This window comes from Triticum urartu, chromosome 4, assembly GCF_003073215.2.
Source record: "Triticum urartu cultivar G1812 chromosome 4, Tu2.1, whole genome shotgun sequence".
In the NCBI taxonomy this organism is placed as follows: Eukaryota; Viridiplantae; Streptophyta; class Magnoliopsida; order Poales; family Poaceae; genus Triticum; species Triticum urartu.
The window spans coordinates 334,507,041-334,527,201 of record NC_053025.1 but is presented as its reverse complement, the minus strand read 5'-3'; the positions used below and the strand labels follow the sequence as shown (position 1 = coordinate 334,527,201).

Sequence of the window (20,161 nt, the reverse complement as noted above, 5' to 3'; positions counted from 1 at the left end):
CCCGGTAGATAAACTTCTCCCGGCAGTTATACTGCCCCCCACACGTTTATTTGCCGGCAGTTTATTTTCTCCCGGCAGATTAGCCGTGGCATATAAACTACAGTTACCGGCAATGTAAGTGCCGGCACAAGCTTGTTTACCCGGCAGTTAATATGCCATCATGTTGATTTCACTAGCAAAAGCAAATTGATCTGGGCTACAAATCACTAATTTAATATGCATTCATTTTGTCTAGGCAATCAAGACAAATGACACTTTCATAATTCACATTTGGGCCTCATCGTAAAATTAACTTAATTCAATAAAATTAACAACCAAATACATATGTTTCTAGAAACGCCCATATATAAGGGTGTTGTGCAACAAAAGGAAAATTACATATGTTTTTGGATGAGACAGACGACCAAAATGAGCATATAGTGGCTTCTATGCTAAATTCGCAACCAAAATTAGCTTTCCCCATGGTTGTAATGTTCCCAACAATACGAGGCCCTAATCATTCAAAATGCTTATAGTTTATTGCTTTAACTTCCGCTAGCCTCTCACTCTTGTGCTTCAGCATTGTCTCCTCTTCCTTTTTCCATTCTATTTCCTGAAAAGAGAAAATTTTAGCACATTAGAATTTACATGTCAGATGTATGTCGATTGTCGTTTGTTTTACTTCTCATCGTTGCCTTTTGTTTTCCTTCTGACACATCATCTAAATGTTCCAAATAAAACATGGTCAGGTGCATAGTTTTACATGTTGAAGGGGGCAAACAAATGTGAAGTCATGACAACATGGCAAAACTTGGAACCCAAATTTGGCCATATTCAATTTTATTCTTAAAAAATGCTTCACAAGCATGAAGGGTAGATGCAAAGGTGTGTACAGAATGTCACCCCCATTTGTCAAACAATCTTTTTGGACTCAGACTAGAACAAAAATAAAAAATGAGTAAATAAGTTCACGTTGGATATATCACTTACCAAGTGTACTCTCTGCCTCCATTCAAACTTCTCCTCCTAGCATGTTGTAGCCTTTGCTCAGCTGATAATTACTTGCCCTGACATAATACATGGAACATATAAGAATCCATGCTTCATGTTATTCTTAAGAAACAGTAACTTATTGAGTAAAAACTAGATTGAAGACCCCAACCTTATAAAAGCAGCATGTAATAACAATTAAACTCTAGAAGAGTACTCCACTTTCAGTCTGTCTTAGCAGCAAAATGAAAGGAGACATAAATAAGTTCTCTTGCTAGTTATTTTTCTTCCATGTAACAGTATATGTGCATGATGACAGTTGAACTAGATAATCTCACATCGATCGACCAATGGGAATAAACAGCAGAATATAAAAATCTTTTTACCCAAAGCTTGCTTGTAAAACTCCTACCGTGTTTTACTGATTTAGTATTCAGTTGTAGCATCCACTTGTTTAGCACCAAAAGATTATTGAACTCCCTATACTGATAAGACTTAATAAAACATGTGCGCAGTCATTTAGAAGTATCCACTGCGGCACTGCCATAGTGCATAGATCATTTAGAAGTTTTCACTGGCAGAGAGCATATCTACAGTCCTTTACGTACAATATAAATTGAAACTGCAAACATTCCCTGGTGCTTCCTATCAAGATGTCTGAAGATGAAAATGATAGAATGTTCTGAAGAACTGTTCTTACTCGATTAAATGGAGAAATATTCAAGTAGTGACTACCCTGAGTTCAAGCATTACAAAATACTAGATGGTTCCTTTCGCACAAACAACACATGTCGAAGCATAATGTGTATATAAGTATGAAAGATATATCACAGTAGCTGATAGCACAGGCAAGCAACATAGATGGGTATATCACATTCAGGCAAGCAACATGTCCAAGCTTAATTTTTGGTACAGATGTGAACTTGTTCTTTATATAATATATGGGTATATCACATTCAGACAACAACTTTCACAAAACATAAATAACAAACTTCATATCAGAGAACTAACACTTTTGCAAGTTCAAATCTTTAAATTATAGAAGCAATACTCCACTTTCAGTCTATATTTGTAGCAAACAGAGAACAGACAGAAAGAGATTCTCTATATGATTGCTTTTCTTACATGTACAAGTATATGTGTGGGATGACAAGTGAACTAAATGATCTCACATCAATCGACCAATGGAGATAAACAAGGGTACTTGTTCATTCCAACTACATGTTCATTAGTCAAAGTTCGTTTTCTTTTAACATCCATAATTGGCACAAAGAGCACTTAATCATAGTAAATGGAAGAGTAACCATTGGCACCAAGAATTAGAGTTGTGAAGAGCCTCTTCATTGGTACATTCAAGCACAAGTTTGAGAGAAAAAATGTTACCTAAGTATTGAACTCCTATGAAACAATTAGCTAGATGGTAAATCAAGGCAGGAAAAGTAGCTACTTCTGTAGAGAAATTTTTAATATCAAATCCACACTCATGTCTATAAATTTAGCTCTTTCAAATGGAGGCACCAAAAACATTATAGAGCGCTACATTTCCCTACTACTATAGTACACAATTGTTTGAATTTGGATTAGCAGTCCGCCCAGACTCTAGAGCAAATACAAGTCATTGATTTGTTCCATAAAATGAATATCCACCGTTCATAAGTACCTTGCCCAAGAGATCTAATGGTTGACATTTCTTAGATTTTGTATGTACGGGCAGGCGCCAAAACGACTACGGGACCTTTCTGGAATCCTGACGGCTCCAAATGGGCCCACTGGTGAAACTCTGCTATTCAAGATCTTTTGTGGCTATGATCGGGACACAACGATGACTAGAGTAACCATCCTTGTACTTCGAGAACAACTAGCTTGTACAGAGCACTAATCGTTTGTATCTACCAAGTTTCGAAGCAGCAACTTGCCAATCCTTTGGACATGATTTAGCACTCAACAGCATACATACTACTCCCGTCTCAAAATAAATGTTGCTCAAGTAAACAGATAAGTGAGTGAAGAACACGTGCATAGCTCGTGCCTTCGACTAGTATACACAGTCTTCAGTTGCACAATGTCTGAACCTGAATAAATAAAGACTGATCCATGTACTAAAAAGGATGGATACAAGCAAATGAAATAGGCACATATACTTCCATATTAAGATAACAAAATGAAATATACACTAACCTGGCTGAAACCCTTTACAAATCACGAGCACCAGGAATTCCTCGAACAAACCAACCACTGCTAGAACCAGTCTCCAATCCTTTCACTAATAGCACCTGCATCAATTTGGTAGGAAAAGGAAAAAACAATAAGGAACACGCTCAGTAGTAACTCGATGGAAGGCGAAATCTTCCTTCGTACGGACAACTGGACAACGCGCATCATGAGTTCTCATCGAGCAGAAAAGAAAAGATTAACAACCTTGGTAAGGAAGATCTCACATGCATCGGGTTTCCACCAAGACAGATCTGAGGAAAGTATTGTACCAGCATAGTAGAGATGGGACACCATGCTCGCCATTGGCGGGGAGGAAGCCGTGGTGGGGAGTCCGCCTATGCTCGTCGGCGTGATGGCCGTAAAGAAGAGATGGAGGCGACCAGCATCGTCGACTAGTTCTGGTGCTGGTGTCGAAGGGAGGGAGGCGACGACGACCTCGCACATCGGACGCGTATCGAGGGAGGCGACGCCGAGATCCAAGCACCGCCGCCATAGATCCCGATGGGGTCGTACATGTCAATCAAAGTGGTGGTGGTGGAGGGCATGGTCAACGGTAGAGGGGGTGGCAGCGGCGGTCGAGGAGGAGGCCGTCGATTTGGGGGAGAATAGGTCGTGTGGTGTCTGTAATTCCTCTTCTTTTTTGAGCGGTGGCTGTAATTCTTTTGAGTGGAAATGTCGCGCGCTCTCCCGCGCCAGCGCGCGTTTGGGCCAAATATTATTTTAGGCTCGCACCACAAGCAGGCCCGGCAGATAGTGGGCCGTAGTTCAGTTCTCCCGGCAGTTTTTATGACCTTGCTGGTAGTGCGCATGCCCTTGCTGATTAACTTCTACCGGCAGTTTCTCCGCCGTTATGCACTTCTACCGGCAGTAAGAAGATCCCCGGCAGATGGTTTGCCCTCATTCTTGTATTTCTCCTGGCAGTTAATTGCCCCCAATTCGGTGTTGTGGTGTAGTGGCTTTAGGGTGCTAGCGACCGTTGCAATGGTTTTGAAGGGGAAGAGATCGATAGGGAAAATATACATTAGTTTTTCAGAAAAACTTAGAAGGGAAGAGAAGTATAGATAGTTTTGAAAACTTGTAATAGTTTTCGAAATACTTTTACCCTAACTAATGACCATGCTAACTAAGGCTTCTACAGTCAGGATGGCTCTGATACCAGCTCCTTGGGGACCCCGACTCATAAGTCGTGATCACCGAATGCACGTGTAGAGCGACCCCAAAGATCAATGCTCACTGAACACACAGAAGCCGAATAACATGAGTCTTACATCCATACATACCGTCTTACATAAATTATGACCATTATGGTCAAGTCTTGAGTATAACTTCACAGCGGAAATCTTCGTCGATAACTTGGACCCGTGCCATCTGCCTTAACCCTACAGGCATTCTGACTGGGAAGCGTCCTAGCTCGCATGTTCGTCACCAAGGTACTCTTCATTATATCTTGTTCTTTCATGCCTGGCCAATAAAATAACTAGTGGCAAGCCAATGATTACTTTGAATGTACTCGCAAGCAACCCATGTTTTGGTTCAAGATACAACAATGCATGTTATAGGTAAATTTTTGCGGAAAGCTAGTTTTGAGTGCAATGACATGTTCAACAGCTCGTAAGACATGCATCAGGAGAATTCAAGTAACCAAGAGGACGGTTACAGATATCAACATAAAGGGAGTGGGCTCCAACCCAACTCAATCATGTCAAGTCCTTTGACTTGACCCAAGAAGTTCTTCCCACTTATCCAAACACACACTGGTTTGTAAACATGTGGACATAGCCCAAGAGCGGTTACCCAACTGTCCTTGACCGTGGACACGGCTATTCAAATAGTTTTACACTCTGCAGAGGTTGCACACTTTACCCACAAGATCCGGGGAACTGCTGTGTCATCCACGACCCGCGGTACCTCAAGTACCCGAGGTAAGCACGCGATCACTATCTTTCCCTAGACGACACTAACAAGGAATCCACTCGTTGTACCGTATCCTCACGATGTACATCATACGAGACTCACTCGAGATCGTAACATCCGAGAGGGGACACAACGGTGTATCTGGTGCCCTGTGAAAACAGTCATGGCCGCCCTACCTGGCACGACCCCGTCCTGAGAGAGAGCACCAACTCTCCCCCGTCACTAGTAATGCGGGCTCCAAGCTAGTATCGGCCTAGGTAATCAATAATGCCCTTTCCCATACAAGGGTAGAGTGGTTGCGCATGTAAGGTTGGAATAACGGTCGCAACTTAAACCAATCCGTTTGGAAAACAACACACACACTTGCCCTGGTACACCACTTCGTCATCAAGTGGATACCCAACTCATCATCTCCCCCAGGCATAAGTGGCACCCGATGGGGTTTTCGAAAAGTCTTTTGAAAATTCCTTGTCTCCATTACCATGCATATCCCCGTCCCTTTTGCGTAGCAGTACTTAGCATCCTATCTACTCCCACCGGCATAACCCTCATAAGAAGGTAGGGTCATGCACAATACTAGTATCGACGAGGAAGTAACGGTGGCAAACCACCCCATGTGGTCATCACAGTATCATATCTCTGATGCAAGCAATAAGAGTGCTATATGACATGCATAAAAAGGGTTTCATAGACATGGTCAAAGGGCTGCTTGCCTGGTTCATCAGAGTCTTCAAGTCTTCTGGTCCTTCTCCAAGTACTCCGTCTAGTTCGTCAACTAACGTCGAAACAATCATAATAAGCAACACAACAAGGCAAAAAATAAAGTGCTGTAAAAATATGGATTTGACTTTTCTAGGACTTCCCTGGTCATATGAAAAATAACCAGGGTGGTTTCATTGGAATTGGATTAGTGAATATTTCTGAACATTTCAATATGATGGAATCAAGGGGTTTATGGATTTGCAAGAAGTGTACAGAAATATATTTTTGAAAAATGAGAAAAGGCACCCATTTAACAAACCATGATTTTAGATGCATCTAGGAGTTGGTTTCACTGGATTTGGAGTTCAAATGATTTTCCTATGAATTTGCAAAGTTGACAAATATGAAGAAATGGCTCATTATATTGTGTTGTACAGAAAGTATTAAGAAAAATGTTCATAAACTAAGTTATGAACTTAGAAGCATCTAGGAATTTAAATCATGGCATTTGGATCAATTTTGAGCTCTTTGTGATTTTCTAAAGTTTATGACAGAAATGGAAAAATGGTATTTGATAATTATTTGTGAAAGATATATTTCTGTAAAAATGTGCAAATAGCACCATGAGGTAGGGCATGAATTTAGAAAACACTAGAAATTTGAATCATCAAATTTGGAGCTCTGTTGGATTATTTATGGATTTTTGAATTTGACTGAAAAAAAGAAAAAGGAAAAAAAGGTTTAGGGTTTACCCAAACCGTGCACAGGGCGTAGGATAGCCACTGGGCCGGCCGAGTGGCTCAGCCGCGCGACGCTCGGGCGACATCAAAAGCGGCTTCCCGCAAGTACGCCTTCACGAGGGGGAAATGGGTTTACTCCCGGACCGTCTCCACTTAAACGGGCAGGGCCCGCCCACCGGGTCACTGACGAGCGGGGCCCGGTGCTCAGGCCGTCTCCTACCTCCCGCTCAAACAGAGCAGAGGCAGGGGAGGCGAGGCCAAGAGGCGCCGGCGCTCTCCCGGGCGGCACGGTCCTCCTCCGGCCGCGCCCGGCACACCGGAGGACTCAGCGCGCCGTGGCGCACCTGTCCAAGTGCTACACGCCCACGGGGGAGCCCGGAAAGAGGAGGGCTTCGGGTGCGGCAGACCGGGGCTGACGGCGGGTTCGGCAAGGCGAGGAAGGCATGAGGAGGAGGGGATGGAGCACGGGGGGGGGGGGGGGGGGGGGGGGGGGGGGGGGGGGGGGGGGGGGGAGTTTGCGGTGGTGATAAGAGGGTGCGGGTGTGTTCATGGGGACGAGAGAGGGATCGAGGCCCATGAATTTAAACGGCGGCTGGTGGCTCGGCTCCGGCCATGGACGGGGTTGGAAGGCGCGAGGAGGGGAGTGGGTTGGTCCAGGGGATGCACTGGAGGGTGAGAGGGCCAAAGGAGTAGAGAGGGGCTCGGGGGTGGCCTTAAGTAGCTGACCAGCGACTCACCGTGGACGCGGCGCATGGGTGGCCGCGGCAATGGCTCGGGAGGCCAGGACAGAGGGTGAGGGGCTGTCTACGGCGTCTGTGGGAGTTGAGTGGGGCGCCAGGAAGAGAGAGGAGTAGCGGGGCAAGGCTCTGGTGCTCGCGCGTGCGAGGCCATGCATTGGCCGAGCCGGGCGGCTCTGGGCACGCGCCGCAGGAGGTGAGAGGGAGGGAGAGACGACGGGCCTGCACGGTGGCGTGTTGCGGACGTCGAGGCACCTCGACTGGCGCGAGGGGGAGGCTCGAGGCGGTCGGGGGACGCGGCATCAACGGTCGAACGCCCTGCCAGGCGTTCCAGAGCATGCAAATGGCCGGCGTCCGCCGCTTTTCGCGCGCACTCGCGCGTCCACTTGTGTCTGGCATCTGCAGGAAGAGTAAACAAGAAGGAGGGAGGCTTTGGATGCTCTGTAACTAGCCAGGAGTGGGAGAGAGATGAGAAAGGGAGGGAAAAGTGGATGTCCAGAGAAGAAAAATGGGGTTCTACCCCCCCTTAATCATGGCTCCTCGGGCAGGGAAAGATGCAGGGGGTTAGAGGAGGACCAGATGAGGCTGTGGGAAAAAGTTGAGATCATGGAGATTTGTGGAAATGGCCAAAACATGCATTTTAAATTTCTGCCAGAAGGTGTTTGATGGTGGTTTGGGCAAGCAGATGATTTCCATTTGCCATGAGACTCCATAGGGTGAACTGTCATGTATAATTAGGGCCTTCCACCAATTTTGAGCTCATTTGGGCAAATTTGCCAATGCAACTTTTGTAAACCCTAGAAATTAGAAGAAATGGACTTTTCAAGATTTAGTCATGCAAATCTATTCTCCTTGATGCACGACTTAGTGTAGTGCCATCATTTGAGGCTCTGAACATGTCCACAAAATTTGAGATCAAAAGGACACACTTGGCAATGTAGAGTTGTTCAAACTTGGATCTGGACAGGGAGGGTTTTGGGGCACTTTTGTGAACCATAGTTATTTTGATTGATATGAAACTTTGCAAGATCATCACATTATGAATATGTGACTTGCTAGAATTTTCTTGGATTTATTTTAAAATATTTCTTATAGAAATATTTCAAATATTTGAAATGAGATGAAATGGTTCTGGAGGGTTTTGTCCAATATTTTGATCATGACCATGTGTTTAAACTCATATATATGGACAATTTATGCCACTGAGTTTCCCTGATTTTTCTCAAATATTTTTGAAGCTTTAAAATAAGTTTAACCTATTAAAGACCATTTCTGGCCTATAGAAAAAGCCTTTAAATAAAATAGGAAAATAACTTTCAAAATTATATTTTTGTGGTTTCTGGGTGTCCTATATCTAATAGGAGTCAAATATATTTTTCGAAAGATTTTTACTGCCCTTAATTAATTACTTGCAGTGCAAACCTCAATTCAGGGGGTTTTGGAAAACTAATTTCTTTTTGAAAATACTATTTGGCCAAATTATTTTTGTAAGAAAATACTATATTGTTCTATACACATGGTATGATCATTGGGAAAAGGTTTTGGATCAAGGAGAAGGAGTATAAGAGTTGGAGGATTTATTTGATTTTTAGAGCACTTGTAAACAACAGTCAAACATTCAATCAAAGCTAAGACAAAACACTCAAAAGTTTTTCTCAAACCACATTTTATCATGATTTATTAGCTTAAGTGTTGTGGCATGAAAATCAGGGTGTGACAGTGTGGGATATGGGAAGGCGCGCCATGGCCGATACCCATGTGCCTTTGATTAGTGCGGGGAGGGCGGTCGATGACCTCGCTCATTGCCAACTTAATGGGTCGGACATGAAAAGGCTCTTCGGAGGCGTCGAGCCGGTCTCCAGCCTTCCCTGCTTGTGTATAAAGAGGGAACTCAGGAGGGGGAGGAGAGGAATCCTCTCGCGCCTCCCCTTCGTCCCCATTCTCCACCCACCGCCATGCTGAGAGGGCGTGGCCGCGGCCGTCCTTCTGCGGAGGCGAGTAGGTCCTGCTCCCGCAAGAGAGCTGTGGCAGTTAAGGAAGAGCCCGACGCCCAAGGCGAAGGCCATGCTCGAGGCGGGGGTGTCGGACGGGGCCACGGTCGGCGAGGCGGTCGAGGCAGATGTGGGCGCGGAAGGGGGACACCCATGGTGTCACCATCACAATCCCTGCCACCATCTCCTCCTGCTTTGTCGAGCGGCCTTGTCGGGGACACGGAGCTGGAGTTCATCCTTCCACGAGCCGCCGTGTAGCCGCCTTCGCCTTCCCGAGAAATTAGTGAAGGTGCTGGAGATCGACCAGCCGCCGAGGCTGAGGCTTCACATGAAGGGGTGTTGCAATGGCGACATGTGGGTGAACACAAGGTTCCCCTCCCCTCATGTAATGCTCCTTCATTGGTGTTGGAAAACCTTCGCACACACCCACTGCTTGATGAAGGGGCACGTTCTCCTCTTCAAATTAGTGGAGAGCAACCTGCTCTCTGTCAAGGTCTTCGGGCGCTCGAGACATAGGTTAGGGTGCTGCACAGAGAGCTCGACCAAAGACGAGAGCTCCTCCTCGAGCGATGGCGACGAGGAGGGACCGGTGGGGAGGACGACGGGGACGGGTCCGACTAAACGTTGGACGCCCCGTCCCTAGGCGACGCCGGCAGCAGCACCATCTGCACCTGACCTTCTCCCTGGCACAGTGATTTGCCAGGGGCGGGTAGTTCTTGGCGGCGGCTCCTCGAGCCAGGTCCTTGAACTTCTCGGGGCCGTCGCTTCTGGCGGCCGGTGCTGGTAGGCTGGAGAAGATGAGGAAGGCGGGGGGCTGGCATCGACGCCTTCGTGTCGTATTGCCGGCCCGCTGCCTGATCTTCCTGCTTTTTCCCCGTCACCGGCATCACCGGCTCCCACTCTAGGCGGCTGCCGGGACGTTCTCTTGGTGTCTTCTGCTGCTCGTACCTCGCCTAGGCACTCCTTTTGCCCTCATGTTATCCCAATCCGCTTCCTGAGGAGAGGGACAAGAAAGGGATTATGGGCATCTTATCTCTTTTTTTTCTTAAGCCTGTGGGCACTTGTCGAATTTAGACTTTGTAACCCCTTGCTCATGTTTACATTCTGTATGAATTGTACTTGTTCAACAACGTATTAATGAAAAATGGTGTTTGCCAGGTTCTTTTGTGCGTGAGAGAGGACCACACTAAGGAGCGAGTCCTTGTTATTTTAAACAAACAACATCGCTCGGGAACAAACCTTGTCGTCCCCCCGCATTGTACCAAGGTCATACCCACGCCCTTGGCGGTAGTAGGGGTAAAGCAGGATCGCCTCCTTCGCTTGCTTCCCTTCCACCGCAACTACAACCAGATTCCAGCTTGAAAGGAATTTGAGGCATAGGAGGGAGGGAGCACGGTGGCACAGGAACGAATGAAGTTTCATACATTTAAGCTTCATGAGGAAACGCATAGCGGGGGAGAGAAAAATTATCTCAATTTGTAGCCCCTGGCAACCTCGGCTTGCCGGGGTCGAGGGTGTCGATCCGCCTTCTTCTCTCCAAATGGCTCTACAGAAGTGCATCTGCAGCATGCGAACCAAGAACGGATTGGAAGAGACAGAACGACATGCACTTGACCCCTATGCTAGGGATTAGTTGCCACTGAGCACTATCGATCCTAACAGAGAGAGACTCGACCTTGCATGCATGATAAATTCTCGGGGGCCAGTGCTTCATTTATTTATCTAATGCTCAGGGTCTGTGCCTAGCTTTGTACAAAGGGTTACTTGCCTTGCCGGCATGGCTTGTACAAAAAGTGGTTTGCAGGGAGGCCCGACAACCGTGCATTATGGGTAACACTTATGAAGATGTTCAATGTTCCAGCAGTTGCTCACTGGAATTCCATCTTTGGTATCCAAGCGGACTGCGCCGAGCCTGGTGACTCGTATTACCCGATAAGGGCCTTCCCACTTTGGTGTCAACTTGTGTGAAATCTTGGCGGATTGAATTCGCCGAAGAACAAGGTCGCCTTCGTCAAAGCTTTGGGTATGAACCTTGCGACTATGGTAGCGGCGCAAGGCTTGCTGGTAGCGAGCAACTGGCATAGCATCCCAAAGAATATTTTCCTAAAGGAGTGTCACATCATCTTGGCGCAACTGCTCTTGCTCAATCTCATCATAAGCGAGCACTCGAGGTGACCCGTATATGAGTTTCGTCGGGAGAACTGCTTCTGCCCCTTATACCAGGGCAAATGGTGTCTGGCAAGTGGCTCGATTTGGCGTCGTTTTGATCGACCAAAGAACCGTTGGCAACTCATCAACCCAGTGCCTTCCGCACTTGTGTAGCCTGTCAAAAGTCCTGGCCTTGAGGCCACACAACACCTCTACGTTTGCTCTCTTGGCCTGGCCGTTTCTTCTGGGATGAGCGACAGAAGAAAAAACAAACCTTCCTGCCGAGGTCTTGGATATACTACATAAAGGTGTGGCTCGTGAATTTCGTGCCGTTGTCGGTGATGACTCTGTTCGGCACACCAAAACGGCAGACTAGCCCCTTGAAGAACTTCACGGCTGATTGTGCTGTCACCTTTCTCACTGGTTCCACTTCCGGCCACTTTTTGAACTTGTTGATCGCGATGTAGAAGTACTCAAAGCCCCCGACAGCACGGGGAAATGGGCCCAGTATGTCGAACCCGCAGACCGAAAATGGCCAAGAAAGAGGGATTGTCTGAAGAGATTGGGCTGGTTGATGAAGCTTCTTTGAATGGAACTTGCATGCTTCACACATGGTTACTAGTGCAGTTGCATCCTGGAGAGCGGTGGGCCAGAAGAAACCTTGTCGGAACGCTTTGCCGGGAAGGGCTCTCGACCCTATGTGGGTGCCACACATGCCTCCATGTATCTCTGCCAACAGCTCCAGTCCGTCTTCCCGAGGAATGCACTTCAATTGCACGCTGTTCGGTCTCCTTCTGTATAGAGCATCATCCACAAACCGATACATGCTGGACCGATGGGCTACTTTCTCTGCTTCTTCCTGTTGCCCAGGGAGTTCCCCGGTTTGGAGGAAACAGATGGTTTGCTGCACCCATGCTAGAGCCTGTGGCTCGACAAAAAGGACTAAAGGCTCATCTTCGGCCTCTGGGGCAGCTGTCTCTACGGCCAGGGGTTCGGGTCCTGCGAGAGGTTGCTGCCTTTCGGCAAGCTTGGGGCACCCGGCATCGTCCTTGTCGGCGGCTCCTGGGAGCTCAGTGGTAAAGTACTTGACGGGGCCTGCCTTCCTTCGCTTGCACTGTCCTGCTGATGGCTCAATGGATGGTTGGGTCAATTGAAGCACAAAGGTACCTGGTTCCACAAGCAACTTGAGGGCAGCGCATTTCTCCAAGTCGTCGGCAATTCTATTCTCTGCTCGGGGAACATGCTCTGCTTGCAGATCGTCAAAACGCTCTTCCAACTTCCTCACCTCATCCACATAAGCTTCCATCAGCGGGCTCCGGTAATCCTTATTGACTTGCTTGACGACGAGCTGCGAATCACCTCCGATGATGAGCTTCCTGATTCCGAGGTCTGCCGTGATCCTGAGACCGGCAAGCAATCCCTCAGAATCTGCCGTGTTGTTTATTGACTTCTCCAGGGGAAACTGCATCTGGACTACGTACTTGAGGTGCTCTCCGGTGGGCCCAACGAGCAGCATGCCGGCACCAGCACCTTGCAGCGAGAAGGCTCCGTCAAAGTACATGATGCAATCACGGCTCGTCTCCTTGTCAGGAAGGGTGGTCTCTCTGACTTCTTCGTCTGGCGTTGAGGTCCATTGCGCTACGAACTCTGCCAAGGATCTGCTCTTGATTGTTGAAGTGCTTTCAAATTTGAGGACGAAGCTTGACAGTTCCAACGCCCACTCCACAATACTCCCAGTGGCATCCAGATTGTGCAAGATTCGTTGCAAAGGGAGCGGGTGTGACGCCCCAAGACCGGAGCTTCAGATGCCTTCCATGTTTTCGAGTGTTGTCGGGTGTTTTGTTTTGGTTCGTTGCATCATGTGCATTGCATCATGTCATCATGCCATCATTTTCTCAAAGTCATCTAAAAACTCAACTAAATAAATGGCATGGATCTTTGATCCATTTAAATCGAGGGAACTCACATGGTGATGTCTCTTTATAACATATATCCTCCCACTATTATTAGGGAGCTATAAGTAATATTCCATTAACTTTGGAATCACCATAACACACTTGCAATTTAATTCCATGCCTCTTATGCTTCAAGTTGCACCTCCAAACTTTGCCAACAATTATTTTCCCATTTTTCGAGGCTCCTCCTGAATTCTCAATATTTTTGGACCTAACGAATGCCCACTTCTTATTCAAACTCTTTTGGATTTAAATTCAAACGAGTTCGAATCCAATCTTCACGCACACGTTCACTTCTATTTTCTTGGCCCAAGCTCATTTTTGCGAGTCCAGGATTGTAACGCCCTCGATGCGGCTATATCTCCCACGTGTCGAAGCACGACTTAGAGGCATAACCACATTGAAAGCAATGTCGCAAGTGAGGTAATCTTCACACAACCCATGTAATACATAAGGGAAATAGATACATAGTTGGCTTACAATCGCCACTTCACACAATTACATGAATAAAGCATTACATCAACCAGATACAATCAAGGTCCGACTACGGAACCAAAATAAAAGAAGAACCCCAAATGCGACACGGTCCCCGATCGACCCCAACTGGCCTCCACTACTGATCAACTAGAACGAAACGACACAAAGGACAAGATCTTCATCGAGCTCATCCTGAGCTTGGTTGCGTCATCTGCACGGACTCATCGGCACCTACAAGCTGGTTTTGGAAGTATCTGTGAGTCACGGGGACTCAGCAATCTCACACCCTCGCGATCAAGACAATTTAAGCTTATGGGTAAGGTAAAAGGTATGAGGTGGAGCTGCAACAAGTGACTAGCATAATATGGTGGCTAACATACGCAAATGAGAGCGAGAAGAGAAGGCAAAGAACGACCGAGAAGCTATGATCAAGAAGTGATCCTAGAACAACCTGCGTCAAGCATAACTCCAACACCGTGTTCACTTCCCGTACTCCGCCGGAAAGAGACCATCACGGTTACACACGCAGTTGACTCATTTTAATTAAGTTAAGGTTCAAGTTGTCTACAACCGGATATTAAAAAATTCCCATCTGCCCATAACCGCGGGCACGGCTTTCGAAAGTTCAAATCCCTGCAGGGGAGTCCCAACTTAGCCCATGACAAGCTCTCACGGTCAACGAAGGAATAGACCTTCTAGCGGGAAGACCCGATCAGACTCGGAATCCCGGTTACAAGACATTTCGACAAGGTAAAACTAAACCAGCAACACCGCCCGAATGTGCGGACAAATCCCGATAGGAGCTGCACATATCTCTTTCTCAGGGCACACTCAGATTGTCTAAACTTCCGGTAGGCCAGCCCAGAGTTGCCCCTGGTGGCCACCGGCGGCTGACAGTTTGGACCAACACTTAGAGGAGCACTGGCCCGGGGGGGTTAAAATAATGATGAACCTTGAGTCTGCAGAACCCGAGGGAAAGAAAAGGTTGGGTGGCAAATGGTAAAACAAAGGTTGGGCATTGCTGGAGGAGTTTTATTTAAGGCGAATTGTCAAGGGGTTCCCATTATCACCCAACCGCGTAAGAACGCAAAATCCGGGAACATAACACCGATATGACGGAAACTAGGGCGGCATGTGTGGAACAAAACACCAGGCATAAGGCCGAGCCTTCCACCCTTTACCAAGTATATAGATGCATTAATTAAGTAAAAGATATATTGTGATATCCCAACAAGTAAACATGTTCCAACAAGGAACAACATCTCCATGTTCCAACAAGGAACAAACTTCAATCTTCACCTGCAACTAACAACGCTATAAGAGGGGCTGAGCAAAGCGGTAACATAGCCAAACAACGGTTTGCTAGGACAAGGTGGGTTAGAGGCTTGGTTTAACTACATGGGAGGCATGATAAGCAAGTGGTAGGCATCGTAGCATAGGCATAGCAAAAGAGCGAGCATCTAGCAAGCAAAGATAGAAGTGATTTCGAGGGTATGGTCATCTTGCCTGAAATCCCGCAAGGAAGAAGAACGAGTCCATGAAGAAGAAAAACGGACATAGTCGAACGGGTACTCACAATCACGACGTTACCGGAACCAACCCGAAGAAGCAACACCGGAAAGAAGCACACAACATAGTAAACAACCACCACATAATCATGGCATGATGCACAAACAAGTATGATGCATGTCCGGTTTAATGAAGCATGGCATGGCAAAGTGCACAAGCAATCCTACAGATTAAGTGGAGCTCAATATGCCTCGGAGTTGCATATTGAAGAAAACACCACATGACTTATTTAGTTCCCTCTCGTTTAGGTACACAACAATATTAAATGTTGTTAAGCATGTCAAGAGGTGAAACATAACAAAACTATACCATCTAAACAATTTAAATGGGGCCGGATATAACAAATAGTGAATCCGGTAAATCCCCATATGCATTTATCAATTTGGTGCAACAACAATATAAACATTTTAATTGTTGTTATCATGATGCGGATGACGTGAACAAGTTTTATGCAATTATTATTAAAAGTTGACAAGAGCATTAAGAAGCATTTGTCATCATGGCGGAAACGAAAGGGGTGCCACGACAATGACAACGGAAATGGTGCCACGGCAACATTCCTGTTCCGATAGCTCATGGAGATACCGGTGCAAAAGGAAAAGTGACGGGAGCGTGACATGCGATAGAAGGTGGGGTGATCCCGCCAACCGGGTTCCCACGGGTCGACGACGGTGACAAGCGAGGGAAACATCTAACGATCACGGGAGGATACAACATCCAAACATGCATCTCAAACTACACATGCATTCGTACACGGGCGGTCGACTCGGGGTTATATCTTCGAAGCGTGCCTTATCGGAGGGGTTCGAGTTCGATGCGGTGTAGGGGAAGTAGACGTTCTCGGGACGTTCGTAGTGGAAGTAGTCGTTTTCGCATGCTCTAGGGTCAATGGTAGAGGTTCTCGCGATCTCGACGACGGTAGTGGTACATGTTTATCGTAGCACGAGTTTCCGTAGATGTTCGAGGTCACGGCAAGGAACTTGATGCATCGTTGAACTTGGCGTCCGAGGAATTCCGCGTTGTTGTACACGGGTCATAGTCGCACTTGACGGTTCCGTTACACGGTTCTTCAGAGACGGTAGTTGTTCTCGGTACGTAGACGAGCTTGACGGATCCGAGGGCTCCGGCCATCGGGGTACTTGGTGCAACACCATGTAGTCGTACACATTCCGTAGATGTTCATGTCATCAGTGTTGTGGTACTTGGGGTCTTCGGACTTTCCAATCCCGTTCTTGCGACGGCAGTCGTTCATGTTCATTCGGAGAGGTACTTGGTCTTGCGAAGAGGTACTTGGCGGTAGTGGTACTTGGCGTGAATCCACGAAGACGGTCTTGACATGCCACGAGCAACAACGCGGTGTACAGATGTAGCAGTGGTCTTGCCGGTGTTGTGGCCGGAGCGGGGTGGACCTGACACGGTCCAAGACGAGTAGGGCTCTTGGTCTCTGGTCGGCCATGGCGCGGTGCAGGCAGGGTGCGGCTCAGGCTGCTGCTGCTCGCGTGCTCCCGTGCAGGCGGAGCCAGCAGTGAGGAGGAGAAGGGAGCAGGGGCATGCGGGGAGGGGGTTTGCGGGCGAGCATCAAGGCATGCGACAGGGAGCCATGCCAGGCGAAGAAGAGGAAGTGGAGATCCGCGACGCTGACAGAGGAGCTTGAGGTCGAGGGGAAGGAGTCGAGGGGCGCAGGAGGATGGCCAGGGTGCACGGAGCGGCGACGGTCGCCAGAGCTTGAGGGCACGGGGCCGCGATGTTCGCGATGGCGGCGGCAGGCCTGGTCGAGGGAGAGATGGGGGTCGAGGACGAGGGGAACTTGGGGCGCCAGCGGTGGCCTCGGGAAGGAGGAGGGACTTGGCGCGGGGGAGGAGGAAGCAGGACGCCGGATCAGGGAGGCGTGCGCGATGGTGTGAGTGGGTGGCGGTGGAGAGCAGGGAAAAGAGACGAGGGAGAGGACGAGCGGATCGGGGAGAGAAGACGAGGTGGGAGGCGGCGCTGGATGAGGACGAGAGGGACAGATGGGATCGAGAGGGAGAGAAGATGGGCTCTCTCCCTGCGCTAGGGTTAGCTGGGGAGTGGGCCTTGGGAGGCCGGCCCCGTGGAGAGGAAAACTGCCAGGGGCCTGCTGGGCTGCTCTCTCTCCTGCTCTCTTCCTCATTTCCTTTTATTTGCCAAAATAGCAAATAGCAAAGGCATAAATAAGAGAAAGAAAAGGTTGGAGAAGGAATTTGGGCACTGGGATAATTTTCCCGGACTCGCAAAAATGAGCTTGGGCCAAGAAAATAGAAGTGAATGTGTGTGTGAAGATTGGATTCGAACTCGTTTGAATTTAAATCCAAAAGAGTTTGAATAAGAAGTGGGCATTCGGTAGGTCCAAAAATATTGAGAATTTAGGAGGAGCCTCGAAAAATGGGAAAAGAATTGTTGGCAAAGTTTGGAGGTGCAACTTGAAGCATAAGAGACATGGAATTAAATTGCAAGTGTGTTATGGTGATTCCAAGGTTAATGGAATATTACTTATAGCTCCCTAATAGTAGTGGGAGAATATATGTTATAAAGAGACATCACCATGTGAGTTCCCTTGATTTAAATGGATCCAAGATCCATGCAATTTATTTAGTTGAGTTTTTAGATGACTTTGAGAAAATGATGGCATGATGACATGATGCAATGCACATGATGCAACGAACCAAAACAAAACACCCGGCAACACTCAGAAACATGGAAGGCATCTGAAGCTCCGGTCTTGGGGCGTCACAGCGGGTGACGACGGTGATCTCATGTGCATGGAAGTAGTGATGCAGCTTTCTCGAGGTCATAAGAAGGCTGAAAAGTAGCTTCTATATGCCAGAATATCTTGATCTAGCCCCCTGCAAGAGGGAACTTAAAAATAAACCGGGTGCTGCACCACCTTTTTATTTTGTTCGACTTCGCCCGCTTGCGCGGGCTCCGTCTTGCAGGGACCAGGCTCCACTAGAGTTTCTGCCTTGCCAGCATCAGGCCCTGCCTAGGAGAGCTCCGGCCCATTATACGAAGGCTTTGATGCTACCGCTGTCTCATCCTCAAATTCTCTCTGTGCCACTTGCGCAGTACTAACCACTTGATTCGTTGCCGCTAGGTATAGCAGCGGCGGCTCTTGCGGTTTAGGTGCGACTAGTATTGGCGTGGAGGAGAGGTATCTCTTCAAATCATGCAGCGCCGCCTCTGCCTCCGGAGTCCATTTCATTGGACCTTCCTTCTTCAAAACTTTGAAGAAGGGGAGGGCACGCTCAGTACATTTGGAGGTGAACCGGCTTAGAGCAGCGACACAGCCGGCAAGCCTACGAACATCTTTGACTTGTCTTGGCAACTCAATCTGCTCAATTGCTTTGATATTGTCGGGATTTGCTTCGATTCCACGTTGAGACACAAAGAACCCGAGAAGTTTGCCAGATGGAATGCCAAACACACACTTCTCTCGGTTGAGCTTGAGGTTGATCTTGCGTAGGTTGGCAAATGTTTCGTCCAAATGTTGCACAAGCGTGGCCTTGTCTTTGGTTTTGACTACTATATCATCCATATAGGCTTCCATATTTCAATGCAGCTAGGGCTCAAAACCAATTTGGACCACTCAGGCAAATGTCGAACCTGCGCTCTTCAACCCGAAAGGCATCCGTATGAAACAGTACATACCACATGGGGTGATGAATGCAATTTTCTCTTCGTCTTCCTTCATGAGGAAGATCTGGTGGTATCCTGAGTAGGCGTCGAGGAATGACAGCAGGTCACACCTAGTAGTGGAGTCCACGATCTGGTCAATGCATGGCAAAGGGAAAGGATCCTTTGGACAGGCGTTATTGATGTCTGTGTAGTCAATACACAGCCTCCACTTCCCATTTTCCTTACGCACTACCACTGGATTGGCCAACCACGTGTGGTGGAGCACTCATGTGACCAAGCCTACTGTCTCCAACTTCCTGATCTCTTCGATGATGAACTCTTGTCGCTCCAAAGCTTGATTTCTAACCTTCTGCTTGACGGGCCGTGCATGGGGACAGACAACAAGGTGGTGATCAATCACCTCCCTGGGAACGCCCGGGATGTCAGATGCTTGCCATGCAAACACGTCGACATTCGCCCGCGGGTAGGCGACGGGCGCGCTCTCCTAATTTCTGTCGAGGGTGGAGCTTATGGTAAAAGCTCCACCCGTGCCATCCTCCTTGATGGGAACCTTCTTAGTTTCTTGCGGGGCCGCCTTTGACCTCTTGCTCCCGTTGGCGGAACTCTCTGGCACGTCCTCAACCGTAATGTGGCGCTCCGAAGAGGCACGTGGAGGAGGTGTAGGCGCCCTTGCCGCGGTCAGAAGTCTTGTCGAAAGGGGCCTTGCCGGAAGAGGTAGAGGTCTTGCCGGATTTCTTCCCTCCCCGGGCCTCAGCGGCAGGAACAAGCATCTTGGCGGCAGCCGCTGCAACTACCTCCCGGTAGAGTTGGTCGGCGCAGATAAGCGCGTCCTTCTTGTCGGAGGGGACGATGTTGATGTTCATCTGCCTGGGCATTTTCAACGTGTTGTAAGCGTAATGGGATGCCGCCAAAAAGTTAGCTAGCGCTGGGCGGCCGAGGATCCCATTATAAGGCAAGGGGATCTTGGCTACATCAAAAACAATCTTCCCCGTCTGATAGTCAGCTCGCCCCCAAACATGATGGGCAACATGACCTTGCCCTTCGGCTGACTCTTCCCTTGATTAACCCCTTGAAGCGTGCCCATCTCATTGAGA

General features: G+C 48.0%; 1 long non-coding RNA gene across 1 annotated transcript; it reads right to left on the bottom strand.

Moving 5' to 3' along the window:
- Positions 1 to 319: 319 nt before the first annotated feature.
- LOC125553833 lies at positions 320 to 3,740 on the bottom strand. Its single transcript, XR_007304225.1, has 3 exons — positions 3,148 to 3,740; positions 970 to 1,046; positions 320 to 592 (listed from the first exon to the last, which is right to left on the bottom strand). It is a non-coding gene; the product is annotated as an uncharacterized LOC125553833 (long non-coding RNA).
- Positions 3,741 to 20,161: the final 16,421 nt, after the last annotated feature.